The sequence below is a fragment of the Homarus americanus genome, unplaced genomic scaffold (genome assembly GCF_018991925.1).
Source record: "Homarus americanus isolate GMGI-L3 unplaced genomic scaffold, GMGI_Hamer_2.0 scaffold19318, whole genome shotgun sequence".
In the NCBI taxonomy this organism is placed as follows: domain Eukaryota; kingdom Metazoa; phylum Arthropoda; class Malacostraca; order Decapoda; family Nephropidae; genus Homarus; species Homarus americanus.
This window is the reverse complement of record NW_024732238.1, coordinates 2,943,703-2,957,753: the sequence shown is the minus strand read 5'-3', so window position 1 is coordinate 2,957,753 and position 14,051 is coordinate 2,943,703. Positions and strand designations below refer to the sequence as shown.

Sequence of the window (14,051 nt, the reverse complement as noted above, 5' to 3'; positions counted from 1 at the left end):
TACGAGGGAAGGAGAGATGATGATGGAGAGAGAAATAGAGAAAAGAATAAAAGAGTGAAATGACGAGGAAAAGAGAGAGAGAGAGAGAGAGGGGGGGGAGGAGGAAAGGAGATGATAGGAGAGAGACAGAGAGACAGAGTGATATATCTTCTGTCTTGGGTCTGAAAAGTTGTGTGATGTGTGGTTGTAATTATCCTCCAGTGATGTGTGTGAGAGAGAGAGAGAGAGAGAGACAGAGATAGAAACAAAGATAGAGACAGAGAGACAAACAGAGACAAAGAGAGAGAGAGAGAGAGAGAGAGAGAGAGAGAGAGAGAGAGAGAGAGGCAGAAAGAGAAAAATGTAAATCGCCTTTATCAGAGGTCGCGCCGGTGATAGAAGCTTTAGACGGGTTGGTTTATGGAGGGAAGGACCTGCTGTGTTGATGGGTGATGCTGTGTTGATGGGTGATGCTGTGTTGTGCTGTGTTGTGCTGTGTTGATGGGTGATGCTGTGTTGATGGGTGATGCTGTGTTGATGGGTGATGCTGTGTTGTGCTGTGTTGATGGGTGAATGCTGTGTTGTGCTGTATTGTGCTGTGATAATGGATGATGTGTTGGTTGATGGGGCCATGCTGTGTTGAGTGAGTGAATGAATAAAAGTAAATAAATAAACATCCAATTATTTCCTCAGATCTTAAACATTCCTAACAATAAACCTCACTAAAAAATTCGTCCTCTGAATATATCAACAAAAAACACAATATATTCAAGGTGAAAATATTGCCCTAGAGTCCACTGGGTTATAATTTATCCATCATAAATTTCACGACCACCCAAATAAAAAAAAAGACAATATTTTCAAGAGGTAGAGGCTGATAATCCATAAATTCTTCTCTGCACCAGTTATATTTATCGCTCTTTCAATTCAGATGTAAGATTTTGTGTGTCGATAAGCACCACCAGAAGTTGCTCTCTTCTCCTTCTTCTTTATTCTTCTTCATTCTTCTTCTGCTTCTTCTTTTTCTTCTTCGTTGTCTTCTATTTCTTCTTTCTTCTCATTCTTCTTCTTCTTCTCATTCTTCTTCTTCTTCGTCGTCTTCTGCCGCCTCACCAGTCATCCCTGCCAGCTATCATCCTTACGTCAACATATTCAACCTGATGAGGATTTTGTCTGCCACACACCGTGATAATAACCCTGGGGCAGTGAGGCGCATGGCTCTCTCTCTCTCTCTCTCTCTCTCTCTCTCTCTCTCTCTCTCTCTCTCTCATTTAGTATGCGTGTCTCTCTCTCTCTCTCTCTCTGCTCTCTCTCTCTCTCTCTCTCTCTCTCTCTCTCTCTCTCTCTCTCTCTCATTTAGTATACGTATCTCTCTCTCTCTCTCTCTCGTTTAGTAATAAATGTCTCTCTCTCTCTCTCTCTCCTCTTAGCCTGTACACTTGTGCCTCTCTCTCTCTCTCTCTCTCTTAGTATGCGTGTCCTCTCTCTCTCTGTCCATCTCTCTTAGCCTGTACGCGTGCCTCTCTCTCTCTCTCTCTCGTTTAGTATGCGTGTCACTCTCTCTCTCTCTGTCCATCTCTCTCTTAGCCTGTACGCGTGTCACTCTCTCTCTCTCTCTCTCTCTCACAACACATTACCAACCATTAACCTCACTCCATAAATTATCACCATCAATATCGTGACGGCGGTAACACACAATTAGCCTAACTAGATGACCTCTAATGAGAGCTAATCACCAGTACCAACACACTCCAACACCTGATTCATTAACCCTTCCTACGATTAATTATGTTTTTCTCTTATTTAATCGTTCAATAACTACATATGAACCACAAATAAATAGTATGATATATAATGAAAAATATCGTTCATTAGACCACACGACTCAATTACATTTGTATATAAAAAAAAATAACCTTCAGGGTCAAAGGTCATCAGGTCACCAGTAGGAGTGGTAGCCGGGGTAGTGTTAGCATCTCCCCCGAGTGTAGTTACTTCTTATTTATCTTATCGTTTCGTTCTATGTCGCCTGATGACTACCGCCCCTCTCCTCCCACTCTCTCCCTCTCCTCCCTCTCCCTGCCTGCACCGCCCACCCCGCCTCTGTTATCAAATAAAACTCCTTTCCTCTCTTTTTCTCTCCCCCTCTCTCCCTCCCGCCCTCCCTCTCGCTATCTCTCCCTTCCATTCCTCCCCTTCCTCCTATCTCGCCCTCCATCTCTTTCCCCCTTCTCTCTTTCTCTCCCTCTCTCTCTCGCTCCCGTCCAACCTCCTTTCTCCTATCTCATCCTCCCTCTCTCCCTCCCTCCCTCCCTCCCTCCTTCCTACCCTCCCTCCCTCTATCTCTCCCTCCTTTCCTCCCTCCATTACGCCCCTGTTATCGTATCAGGCGGCCTCCATTCCGCTCGAGTCATAACATAAAACTGCCTCCATTGTGTACCTATTAGCATACAAACTGGCCTTCACTCTGGCATGTTGTGATATAAACCTTGGCCTTCACTCTGCCCTTCACTCTAGCCTTCACTCTGCCCTTCACTCCAGCCTTCACTCTAGCCTTCACTCTAGCCTTCACTCTAGCCTTCACTCCAGCCTTCACTATAGCCTTCACTCTAGCCTAATTCAACGTAACATAACATAATCTAACCTTACCTAACCTACCTTGATCTAATTTAATATAACCAAATATAACCTAACTTATCATTTTCATCATCATCATCATCATCATCATCACTATCATCATCATCATCATCATCATCATCATCATCATCCTCATCCTCATCATCATCATCATTACCATCATCATCATCATCATCATCATCATCATCATCATCATCATCATCATCATCATCATCATCACTGCTGTTATCATTATAAATTATTACTATTAATACCGTACACATCCACGTGAATTACTGGCACCAAACGGCATAAAGTACTCATTATAATCCTAAAATCCCCTTTACAGATTTCTCAGGGGATTTAACGCTCCTACAGGTAAGTGAATGGACGGGATTGACGGATTACCTTATAACTGTATCGACATATAGACAGATATTCTGACTTTGAGAAATATATAGACAGAAATTTAGGGGCAGCCATCTTAAACAAGAGAGCGTTACCATCCGTGCCCCTGCTAGTGGATGTGATAATAATAATAATAATAATAATAATAATAATAATAATAATAATAATAATAATAATAATAATAATAATAATAGTAATAATAATAATAATGATAATAAGATACAGTGCAGGTATACAGTACATATAGAAAGTACATATATACAAAAAACTACACATATACATTACAGGTAAACAAACAAAGATCAACAATAATTCAATTCGATCAAGGACATCCCAACAAAGCTAACCTAACCCAACCCAGCACAACAAAGCTAACCTAACCCAACCCAGCACAACAAAGCTAACTTAACCCAACCCAGCACAACAAAGCTAACCTAACCCAACCCAGCACAACAAAGCTAACCTAACCCAACCCAGCACAACAAAGCTAACCTAACCCAACCCAGCACAACAAAGCTAACCTCACCCGGCCAGCACAACAAAGCTAACTAACCCAACCCAGCACAGCAAAGCTAACCTAGCAACCCAGCACAACAAAGCTGGCGCTTCAACAACCCAGCACAACAAAAAGCTAACCTAACCCAACCCAGCACAACAAAGCTAACCTAACCCAACCCAGCACAACAAGCTAACCTAACTGACAGCACAACAAGCTAACCTAACCCAGCCCAGCACAACAAGCTAACCTCACTGACAGCACATCAAAGCCCCAACCTAACCCAACCCAGCACAACAAAGCTAACCTAACCCAGCAGCACTAACTTAACTCCAACCCAACCCAGCACAACAAAGCTAACCTAACCCAACCCAGCACAACAAAGCTAACCTAACCCAACCCAGCACAACAAAGCTAACCTAACCCAACCCAGCACAACAAAGCTAACCTAACCCAACCCAGCACAACAAAGCTAACCTAAGCTCATTATATCAGTAGAGTCCTTTGTTAGCTTGGGAGCTACGCCACCACCAATGACAGGAAGTTTCTGGTATAAAATCAACAAATAGAATATTGTAATGTATCAATAATTTAACCTGTGTATAACTTTTTATTCAGATACATACATACATACATACATACATGCATACATACATACATACATACATACATACATACATACATACATACATAAAAAGATAGATACATAGACAGATAGACAGACAGACAGACAGGTAGAGTGATAGATAGATAGATAGATAGATAGATAGATAGATAGATAGATAGATAAATAGACAGACAGACAGATAGATAAATAGACAAACAGACAGATAGATCGATAGATAAACAGACAGACAGACAGACAGATAGATCGATAGATAAACAGACAGACAGACAGACAGATAGATAGATAGACTCGATGGGTACAGCTGTTTGGTGCATACATAACGTCACCCATCTATAATAATTGAAGCCTTTGTACCGAGCTTCATGAAATTCTGTTTGATTTTAGAGCCATGAATACAGCAAACTTTGGGTGACAGATAGAAATTGACAGATACACACACACACTCACACAATACAGGATTAAGTTAGGTTATGATACTGTGTGTGTGTGTGTGTGTGTGTGTGTGTGTATCTTAGTCTGTCTCTATGTCTGTGTGTGGTGTCTGTGTGTGTCTTAGTCTGTCTCTATGTCTGTGTGGATGTGTGTGTGTGTGTGTGTGTGTGTGTGTGTGTGTGTGTGTAATCATGAGTTTCTAAAAATCACTTCGTCCACCAATTTTCTTCAAACCGGAATTCCACGCCGCTTGACACAGCCGGGGCAGATGGATGGCTGACGTGCGTGTTTCAATGTCATTTTGTCAGTCCGTCCGTCCGTCCGTCCTACAGGTCTAGGGGAAGCGTGAGGGGGGGGGGGGGGGAGGGGGTAGGGGTAAGAAAGGGGGTGGATGGGAAAAGAAGGAAGGGGGAGGTTGGAAGAAAGGGAGGATATGGGGGTGACAGAAGGGGAAGGAAAGTTAGGTGAAAGGGGGAGGCTAAGTGAGAAGGTTGGGAAGGGAAGGAAGGAGGAAGGCGGAGAAGAAAGGAAAGGGAGCTGCAATACAATGACTTAACCCCTTTTAATATAATGAGTTAACCCTTTGAAAGCGATGGCCATGTAATTTAAGGGGTTAAGTCATCGTGCTCAAGGACCTAAGTCATTGTACTCAAGAGATTAAGTCATCATTGTCAAAGGGTTAAGTCATCATTGTCAAAGGGTTAAGTCATCAAACTCAAAGGGTTAAATCATCGTACTCAAAGGGTTAAATCATCGTACTCAAAGGGTTAAGTCATCATTGTCAAAGGGTTAAGTCATCGTACTCAAAAAGGATAACTCCAAGTCCTCATAATACAGTCCCATCTGTTTACCGACGAGAATAATTCATCGTAAGATATTTCGTGAATCTGGACGCTGCTGCTGGATGAGACTTTTACACACCAGGGGAAAAATAACTCAACTGAGGGCCCATTGTATCTCTATAAAACTCTAAATTATCGTTCCAATATATAATGAACACCCAATACCCCGATTCTTATTATTATCGTAAGTTAGGAAGGTTAAACATATTTTAAATTAATTAGGAATATCGTTGAAGATGTTATTGTTTAATATGTATAGAATAGTCGTGGAAGAGGAGACATGAGGCCACATACCCTACCTTCTTAAGCTCTGGGGAGTGACTGGTGACTCTGAATGTGAATCAATCGACCCGAGGCGCCGAGGCCACAGGGAAGGGTTGCCAGATAGTGCTAATTTTTTACTACACTGCGGGAGTATTGCCAAAATGTGGGAATTATGTTATAGGATATATTTCACTAGTTTTTTTTTTTTTATCCAAACTTTTATGAAATTGATCCTGAGTTGAAAATAAAATAAACAATCATATGTTTCGGAAAATTATTGTTTCTATTATAAAAAAAAAAAAATGTTTGTGTAATCAAGCCAAGCTGTGTATCCTCTGAATATTATACAAACACGTTAGTAATCAGTCTTCCTTCAGTCAGATATATTGCCCGTGACGCCATGCAAAGGGAGGGAGGGAGGGAGGGGGGTGGTCAATGTTGTCACTACTACCACGAACACGTCCACGCACTTATAATATTTTTTACTTCTCAGGTGACGCAAGCCAATCACATCTGCCCCCCAACCTAACCATAAGCTATTCCGGTATCACGAGAGTAGGGTAGGGTAGGGTCTTTCTCTATCATCCCCCCCTCTCTCTCTCTACCTCTCTCTCTCTCTCTCTCTCACCAGACAGAGAGAGACAGTAGCTTTACATCAAACAAAAGAACAACTCACTCCCATTTAACCTGAAAGAAAGATCCTACTACCTGATTCTGTGTGTGTATGTGTGTGTGTGTGTGTGTGTGTGTGTGTGTGAGTGTGTGTTTTAACTGGTGATGGTAGGTGACAGCAGTCTGCCATAACTGTATAATAATCACCTAACTGTAGACTGTATTATGCATGACTACAATAATCTCATGACTGTAGACTGAGTTTTGCATGACTGTATAATAATCCCATGACTGTATTGTGCATGACTGTTGACTGTGATCTGCATGACTGTTGACTGTGATCTGTATGACGTAATAATTATACACGTCGTTCATGACCCAACACGTCAGGGTCACAGGTCATGAGTAGTTTTAGTCCCTGAACACTGAACATGACCTGACCTAGTTTTAACCTAACTTAACTCTGATCTAACTTACCCAAACACTGACAAGTTATAATTAGAGTAAGTTAGCGATGGGGTAGTTTAATCTCGTGGTTAGATTAGGTTAAGTTAGGTTCAGATTAGGTTGTGCTAGGTTAAGCTCTGTTATGTTAGGTTAGATTAGGTCATATTGGTACGTGTCAAGGCTTTTCCAACACACACACACACACACACACACACACACACACACACACACACACACACACACCCTACACACACACACACACACACACACCTACACACACACACACACACACACACACACACCTACACCTACACACACACACACACACACACACACACACACACACACACACACACGATGGAGACACCACAACATAACTGAGAATTTTCTAAGAATAATAATATCAGTTTACGACTTTTGCGCTGCCCTGAGGTGAGCTGAGGATCATGGTGGCCTGAGCTGAGGATATACTCCCCTGTGAAGATTATTTCCTGAGATAATATTATATTTCTTGAGGAATAAAACTCTGGGATAGTTTAGTGCAAGACGATGATGGAGATTACATACACAAAATATTATACCAGTTTTTCCTCCTGCCTTGCCTCAGCATCTCTCCCCAGGCAACACCTTTACACACACACACACACACACACACACACACACACACACACATGCCAGAATATCCTTTTAGGGCTGACATACTTTCAGGCTTCCTTCATCATTTCTCGTAAGATTCTCTCATCCTCTCTCTCTCTCTCTCTCTCTCTCTCTCTCTCTCTCTCTCTCTCTCTCTCTCTCTCTAAGCTGGAACACGTACACATGACCAGCCTGGTCCCAATTCAGTGGTGACAGTATGTGTGAATCAACCACACCTCTCTCTCTCTCTCTCTCTCTCTCTCTCTCTCTCTCTCTCTCTACAGTGTGTTTAAAGAAGACATCTGAAGTCTGTTTGTGTCCGTCCTGTATAATGTGTCTGTATGTGTGTATGTGTCGAGAAAACGTATACATGCATAGTGTGTCTACTGTATGTGTCTATGTGTGTATATAGATGTGTACAGTGTGTCAATTTAAATGAGTGTATATACAAACTCAGGTGTATAACGAGTGTATAACAGGTGTAACTAATTAACCTCTTAGTAATACTTTCTAACAACCCTTAACTAATAACAACTTTCTAAAAAACCCTAATCTATAACAACTTTCTTTCTAACAACCCCAATTACTAACAACTTTCTAACAACCCCAATTACTAACAACTTTCTAACAACCCCTAATTACTAACAACTTTCTAACAACCCCAATTACTAACAACTTTCTAACAACCCCAATTACTAACAACTTTCTAACAACCCCTAATTACTAACAACTTTCTAACAACTTCCTATCAATAAACACTAACTACAGTCGTCCCGATCACTACAAAAAATACAAAATAAACTTTCCCTTAACTTTCTCTCCACGAATAAAATTGAGAGAGAGAGAGAGACAGTCAGACACAGAGTGAGATCAAAGAGACACAGACAGACAGAGAGACAGAGAGACAGAAAGACAGACAGACGCCAGCCTTATCAAATCGTGCAGACGCTGGAACGATCAAGCACCATTACCGAAGAATTATTATAATGATCTTAATTGATTGGAAACGGAATTCAAGAGTCCAATTTCTCTCATAACTTTCTCCGTCTTGGACTTTTCATTGGGATTTTCATCGATAGCCAGAAAACAGGTCACCTTACAGTCTTTTCTTAATGGGCCGTCATTAATAGATAAAATTTTACCTCATTATACTAGTAATTAGAAAGTACAGGTAGAGTTATAAGTACAGGTAGAGTTACAGGTACAGGTACAGGTACAGGTAGAGTTACAGGTACAGGTAAGAGTACAGGTACAATAAGTACAAAACTTACCTGGGTTAGACAGACATACCTGTGTGTGAAATTGACTTTAATCATGTCTAGTACCAGAGACACACAAACTATTAATGTCAACTGTACACGCACACACATTCAATATTGACATCTGTACACACACACACACACACATACTGTACACACACTATTATAATCACCTGTACACACATACACACACTATTAACGTCTCCTGTACACACACCCACACCCACACACACATTACGTATATAATTCATCTACCTAATGTCATGTGCTGTCGTATACCAGAATGTCATTTGTTTCTTCTGCCGTCACCCCTTGTTCACGCCGTCATGTTGTAGGTCGGAAAATCCTCACCTTAGCGTCGTGAGTGATATCAATTTATCTACGTACTGATGAAGGAAGTGATAATCGCTTCAGTGATAAGATGATAGAAACTTCATTCCGGTTTTTAATAGTAATAAAAGAGGTGTTATTTATTTAATTCATTGTGGAGTTATGTTTAAAGAATGCAGTTTTCATTTTGATGTTTTAAGAAATGAAAGAAGTAAAGTTATTATGATACGCAGGAAAGAACCACTTATGAACGTAACAACTGTTCTCAACACCCCAAGAGCAGGTCTCTCCCGTCTCTTACCCAATTATTAAACTATCCGCTCATTGAGCCAATAAGAACTTAGACTGAGGTCGTTCAGCCAATAAGAACAGCGACAAATACGAGTGGGTTGATGCCTCGGCCTTCAACAGTAACATTCTATTGAAACACGTATAACTACCCATCTGTTTCTCTATGTGCCACGCCTACATTATGACGTCAATCCTCCCTGGCCCCGGTAGCTGTCTTGTTATTGGCTTAATATTCCTTTCCTTGTTCTCTTATTGATTAATGATATAGACAGTTCAGTATTTTATCAACAGGTGACAACAAGTAACACAAACAAGAAAACAATCAAGGTTATACTCTGAGCACAGACGCCGGTATATAGAAGGAGATATAGACGCCGGTACATAGAAGGAGATACAGACGCCGGTACATAGAAGGAGGTACAGACGCCGGTACATAGAAGGACATACAGACGCCGGTACATAGAAGGAGATACAGACGCCGGTACATAGAAGGACATACAGACGACGGTACATAGGAGATACACAGTACAGAGGGGTGTTGGGATATAAAAGCAACATACAGTAGGGGTCAAAAGTCTTGAACAATTGACAGTATTTAGCATGTAAGTACCCGAAGATCTTGGGTATATTAAGAAGAGTTTTATCCCATTTTGTGGTTCAGGCATAATATATGTGATGACAAGTAGTGTTATTAGTATATCCCAATCATATATTTATAACTCTGAAGTAGATGCCAGATATTGCTAAGTGTTCCAGACTTTTGACCCCGACTAGAACATACAGTAGACAGTACAGGTATACAAAAAACCATACATAGATAGTACAGGTATACAAAAAAACATACATAGACAGGACAGGTATACAAAAAAATGGTAAAAAGTAAGTGGACTCGACCAAGGACAGGTGAACAAAGCCAACACCAGGTTACAGTATTGCCAATAGTGGTCCGATGGTTGTGCTGGTGAAGTAAATAACACCAGTAATTCTCTACAAACAGGTGTGTGTGTATTTGTACCTAGATGTAACAAGACCAACAATACGCTTAGACTATACACAACTAAGAGATCACGTCCACAATACAAAATTCACCTCACAATATGGAAAATCCCTCTCGTCTCTTTCCTCGTCTCTTGCTGTATTTTTTTTCTTATTTGTAATTTGAATTGTTGATATTATTACTGTATTTAATGTAGTTAGGTATTGTATTACAGTTTTGCTGGGTCACATAAGGTCAGGTAAGGTCGTGATGTCAGGTCAACCATAAACTTAAGGCAATTGACAATAGCTTTAATAATGATATGACCTAATTTATGCAAACCGTAACTAAAGCTAATGCTAATATCAACAGTGTTAGTGTTAATACCGGGTTACATAATATTATTACTACCATTACTACTACTACGACTACTACTACTACTACTACTACTACTACTACTACTACTACTACTACTAATAATAATAATAATAATAATAATAATAATAAAGTAGCAGTGTAACCGTCTGTCAGTATAGCCAAGCAGTAATGTGACACCGTATCAGTGTAACCAGACATACAACCAATACTCTCATTATCATCACCAATATCAACAACCAAATTGATGTTTGTGTTTTTTTAGAACCATCGGCGATTGATTTCGTTATCGTGAATAGAAAAAAAAAACACTAAAAAATACAACAGTACAAATATTTTTTTTTCTAAACTCTCGCAGGAAACCGTTTACTCTTCAACGGGCAATTTACGCCTGACAAAACTATCAGTGGAAAAATGGACTCCCAATCTACCCAACAAGGCAACAACAACAAAAAAAGGAAGAAAAAAAGAAAATGAATTGAAGTAAATAAAGAAAAAGTCGAAATGAAATGAAAATAATATTAGTTTTTGTTTTGTTTATGTGTATATGTATAAGTTAAGGGGTCATTAATATAATAGTGGTGTGGTGTGGTGTGGTGTGTGTAGTGTGGTGTAGTGTGGTGTGGTGTGTGTACTGCGGTGTAGTGTGGTGTGGTGTGGTAGTGGTGGTGTGGTGTTGTGTGTAGTGTGGTGTGTGGTGTGGTGTGGTGTGTGGTGTGTGTGGTGTGGTGTGTGTGGTGTGTGTGGTGTGTGGTGTGTGGTGTGTGTGGTGTGTGTGGTGTGGTGTGTGTGGTGTGGTGTGTGGTGTGGTGTGGTTGGTGTGTGTGGTGTGGTTATTGTGTGGTGTTGGTGTGTGGTGTGGTGTGGTGTGGTGTGTGTGGTGTGTGTGGTGTGGTGTGTGTGTGTGTGTGGTGTGTGTGGTGTGGTGTGTGTGGTGTGTGTGTGGTGTGTGTGGTGTGGTGTGTGTGTGTGTGTGTGGTGTGGTGTGTGTAGTGTGGTGTGTGTGGTGTGGTGTGTGTGGTGTGGTGTGGTGTGCGTGGTGTGGTGTGGTGTGTGGTGCGGTGTGTGTGGTGTGTGTGGTGTGTGGTGTGTGTGGTGTGGTGTGTGTGGTTGTGCTGTGTGTGGTGTGGTGTGTGTGGTGTGGTGTGTGTGGTGTGGTGTGTGGTGTGGTGTGGTGCGTGTGGTGTGGTGTGGTGTGGTGTGTGTAGTGTGGTGTAGTGTGGTGTGGTGTGTGTACTGCGGTGTAGTGTGGTGTGGTGTGGTAGTGGTGGTGTGGTGTTGTGATGGTGTGGCAATATCTGGAGCTGTGATGGTGTGGTTGTGGGGAAGTGTGGTGGTGTTTTGGGGGGTGTAGTAATGTGGCATTGTGATGGTGTGGCAATGTGGTAGCAGCGTGTCAATGTGGCGGTGTGGTAGTAGTGTGGCATAGAGCGTCAGTGTGGCATGTGGTAGTGTGGCAGAGTATCAGTGTGGCAATGTGGTAGTAGTGTAGTAGAGAGTGTCGGTGTGGTCGTGTGGCAAAATATCAGTGTCGTCGACCGTCAGTATGGTAGTGTGGCAGAGTATCAGAGTGGTAGTGTGGCAGAGTATCAGTGTGGTAGTGTGGCAGAGTATCAGTGTGGCAGAGTATCAGTGTGGTAGAAGTGTGGCAGAGTATCAGTGTGGTAGAAGTGTGGCAGAGTATCAGTGTGGTAGAGACACACAGGTCTCCACCGTTGGTTTCAAATGTCACACTTAATAATGCAGTCTTGTCCTGCCCACTGACCAGCCTCCTCCACACACACACAAAATGGCGGAGAATTTGCACACAGACTCTACATAATTTAACTCACCTCTCCACCTATAAGGATTTAATTCCCAGGCATACGTTCGTTTATTTTCCTTCTAACTGGTGGTATGGAAAAGGCATTTAATTGGCTTCTCTTAGATTATGTTACAATATGGCCGCGATATAGCACTGAGACTGTAGGAGAGTTACTTGTATTATTGCGTTCCATATTTACGACATAGAAAAGAGCCATTTTAGAGAGTAGTTTCCGGTGCGTGTGTGTGTGTGTGTGTGCATGTGTGTGTGTGTGTGTGTGTGTGTGTGTGTGTGTGTGTGTGTGTGTTCGAGGGCTGGAGAGAGCGCAGGACATATAACTTTTAACTCTCTGGCTATTCCTTGCCTTCGTTTTAATTTGCACGAGTGTAGGCAATCTCTCACAGACGTAGAGCTCAAGGTTGTGGGACAAGTTCTCCAATACAAGGATCATAAATCACTGACTTGGGAACAGAATTCTTGCAAGGAGCGTTTCTTGAGGACGTCCTTCGCTCTCGAGTCATTTCCCAGGTCTAAAAACTACTTCTACTCTGGGTCTGGAGCCGCGTCAGGTCCAGGGAAGAGTCTCGCCGCTACCAGTCTCTCTCTTCCCCCATTGACAGGAAGGTACTGGGTGAACTCTTGCCTCAGGACATGAAGCAACTCCCGGTACATATCCCTGAACATATGACATAAGCCCAACTGATCTTTGTATTTATAGAAAGCAATCAAAAACACTTTGACTCGAATCAAAACACTTCCAGCGATATATTGACTTTTTCACTATCAGTCGAAATGATATTGGTTCTCCCGTCAAACTCATTTCGTTTTTTTTTTACCCTCGCCGAAATGTGTCAGCGTAGAGCCAATCAAAATATTCCGTATTCAATCACAATTATTTTGGTTCTATTGCTCGCCAAAACAAGGTGTAAGTCACAAGTCATTCTAGGAGTGTTACAACAGGACAGATGCTGAACTCTTGACCCAGGAGCCACACCCGCCAAGAGACGAGCCACAGATGTTCCTTTGGGGGAAATTCTATCTATACAGCCAAGGTACTTTGTGGGGGAATAAGTACAGTCTTACACCCCCAGTTAAGTACAGTTTTACACCCCCAGTTAAGTACAGTCTTACACCCCCAGTTAAGTACAGTCTTACACCCCCAGTTAAGTACAGTCTTACACCCCCAGTTAAGTACAGTCTTACACCCCCAGTTCAGTTCAGTCTTACACCTCAGTTAAGTCAGCAGCAGTCTTACACCCCCAGTTAAATAAGCAACAGTCTTACAGTAACAGTCAAGTCAGCAACAGTTTTACATCCCCAGGGCTCAGTACATTACCTTAGTGGCGGAGCGTCAGAGGCAGTGTTTTGGCTGACAGCAGAAACGTCCAGTGCTGGCGGCTGACGTGGCTCAACCAATAGTTAAACTGGTCCAAATACCACCTTTTAACTTCAGTGCCTCAGGTTGTTTCACGAGTCAGATCACTGTGATGACCTTTTCCAATGTTTATGCCCGTGTGTGTGTGTGTGTTAACCTCTCGTAGTTGTGGTATTAGTAGTAGTAGTAGTAGTAGTAGTAGTAGTAGCAGTAACTAACTCAACACAGCCAGGGTAGCTACTTATGTATTAGCATAGTTAATTTTAAGGTAATAAAATGGC

General features: G+C 41.8%; 1 long non-coding RNA gene across 1 annotated transcript in view; it reads right to left on the bottom strand.

The window, feature by feature from the left end:
* Positions 1-13,963, bottom strand: part of LOC121868315 — a 35,518-nt gene extending 21,555 nt beyond the window's left edge. Inside the window, exon 1 of the long non-coding RNA XR_006089371.1 lies at positions 13,732-13,963. This is a non-coding gene — a long non-coding RNA (uncharacterized LOC121868315). The remainder of the gene's footprint in view (positions 1-13,731) is intronic.
* Positions 13,964-14,051: the final 88 nt, after the last annotated feature.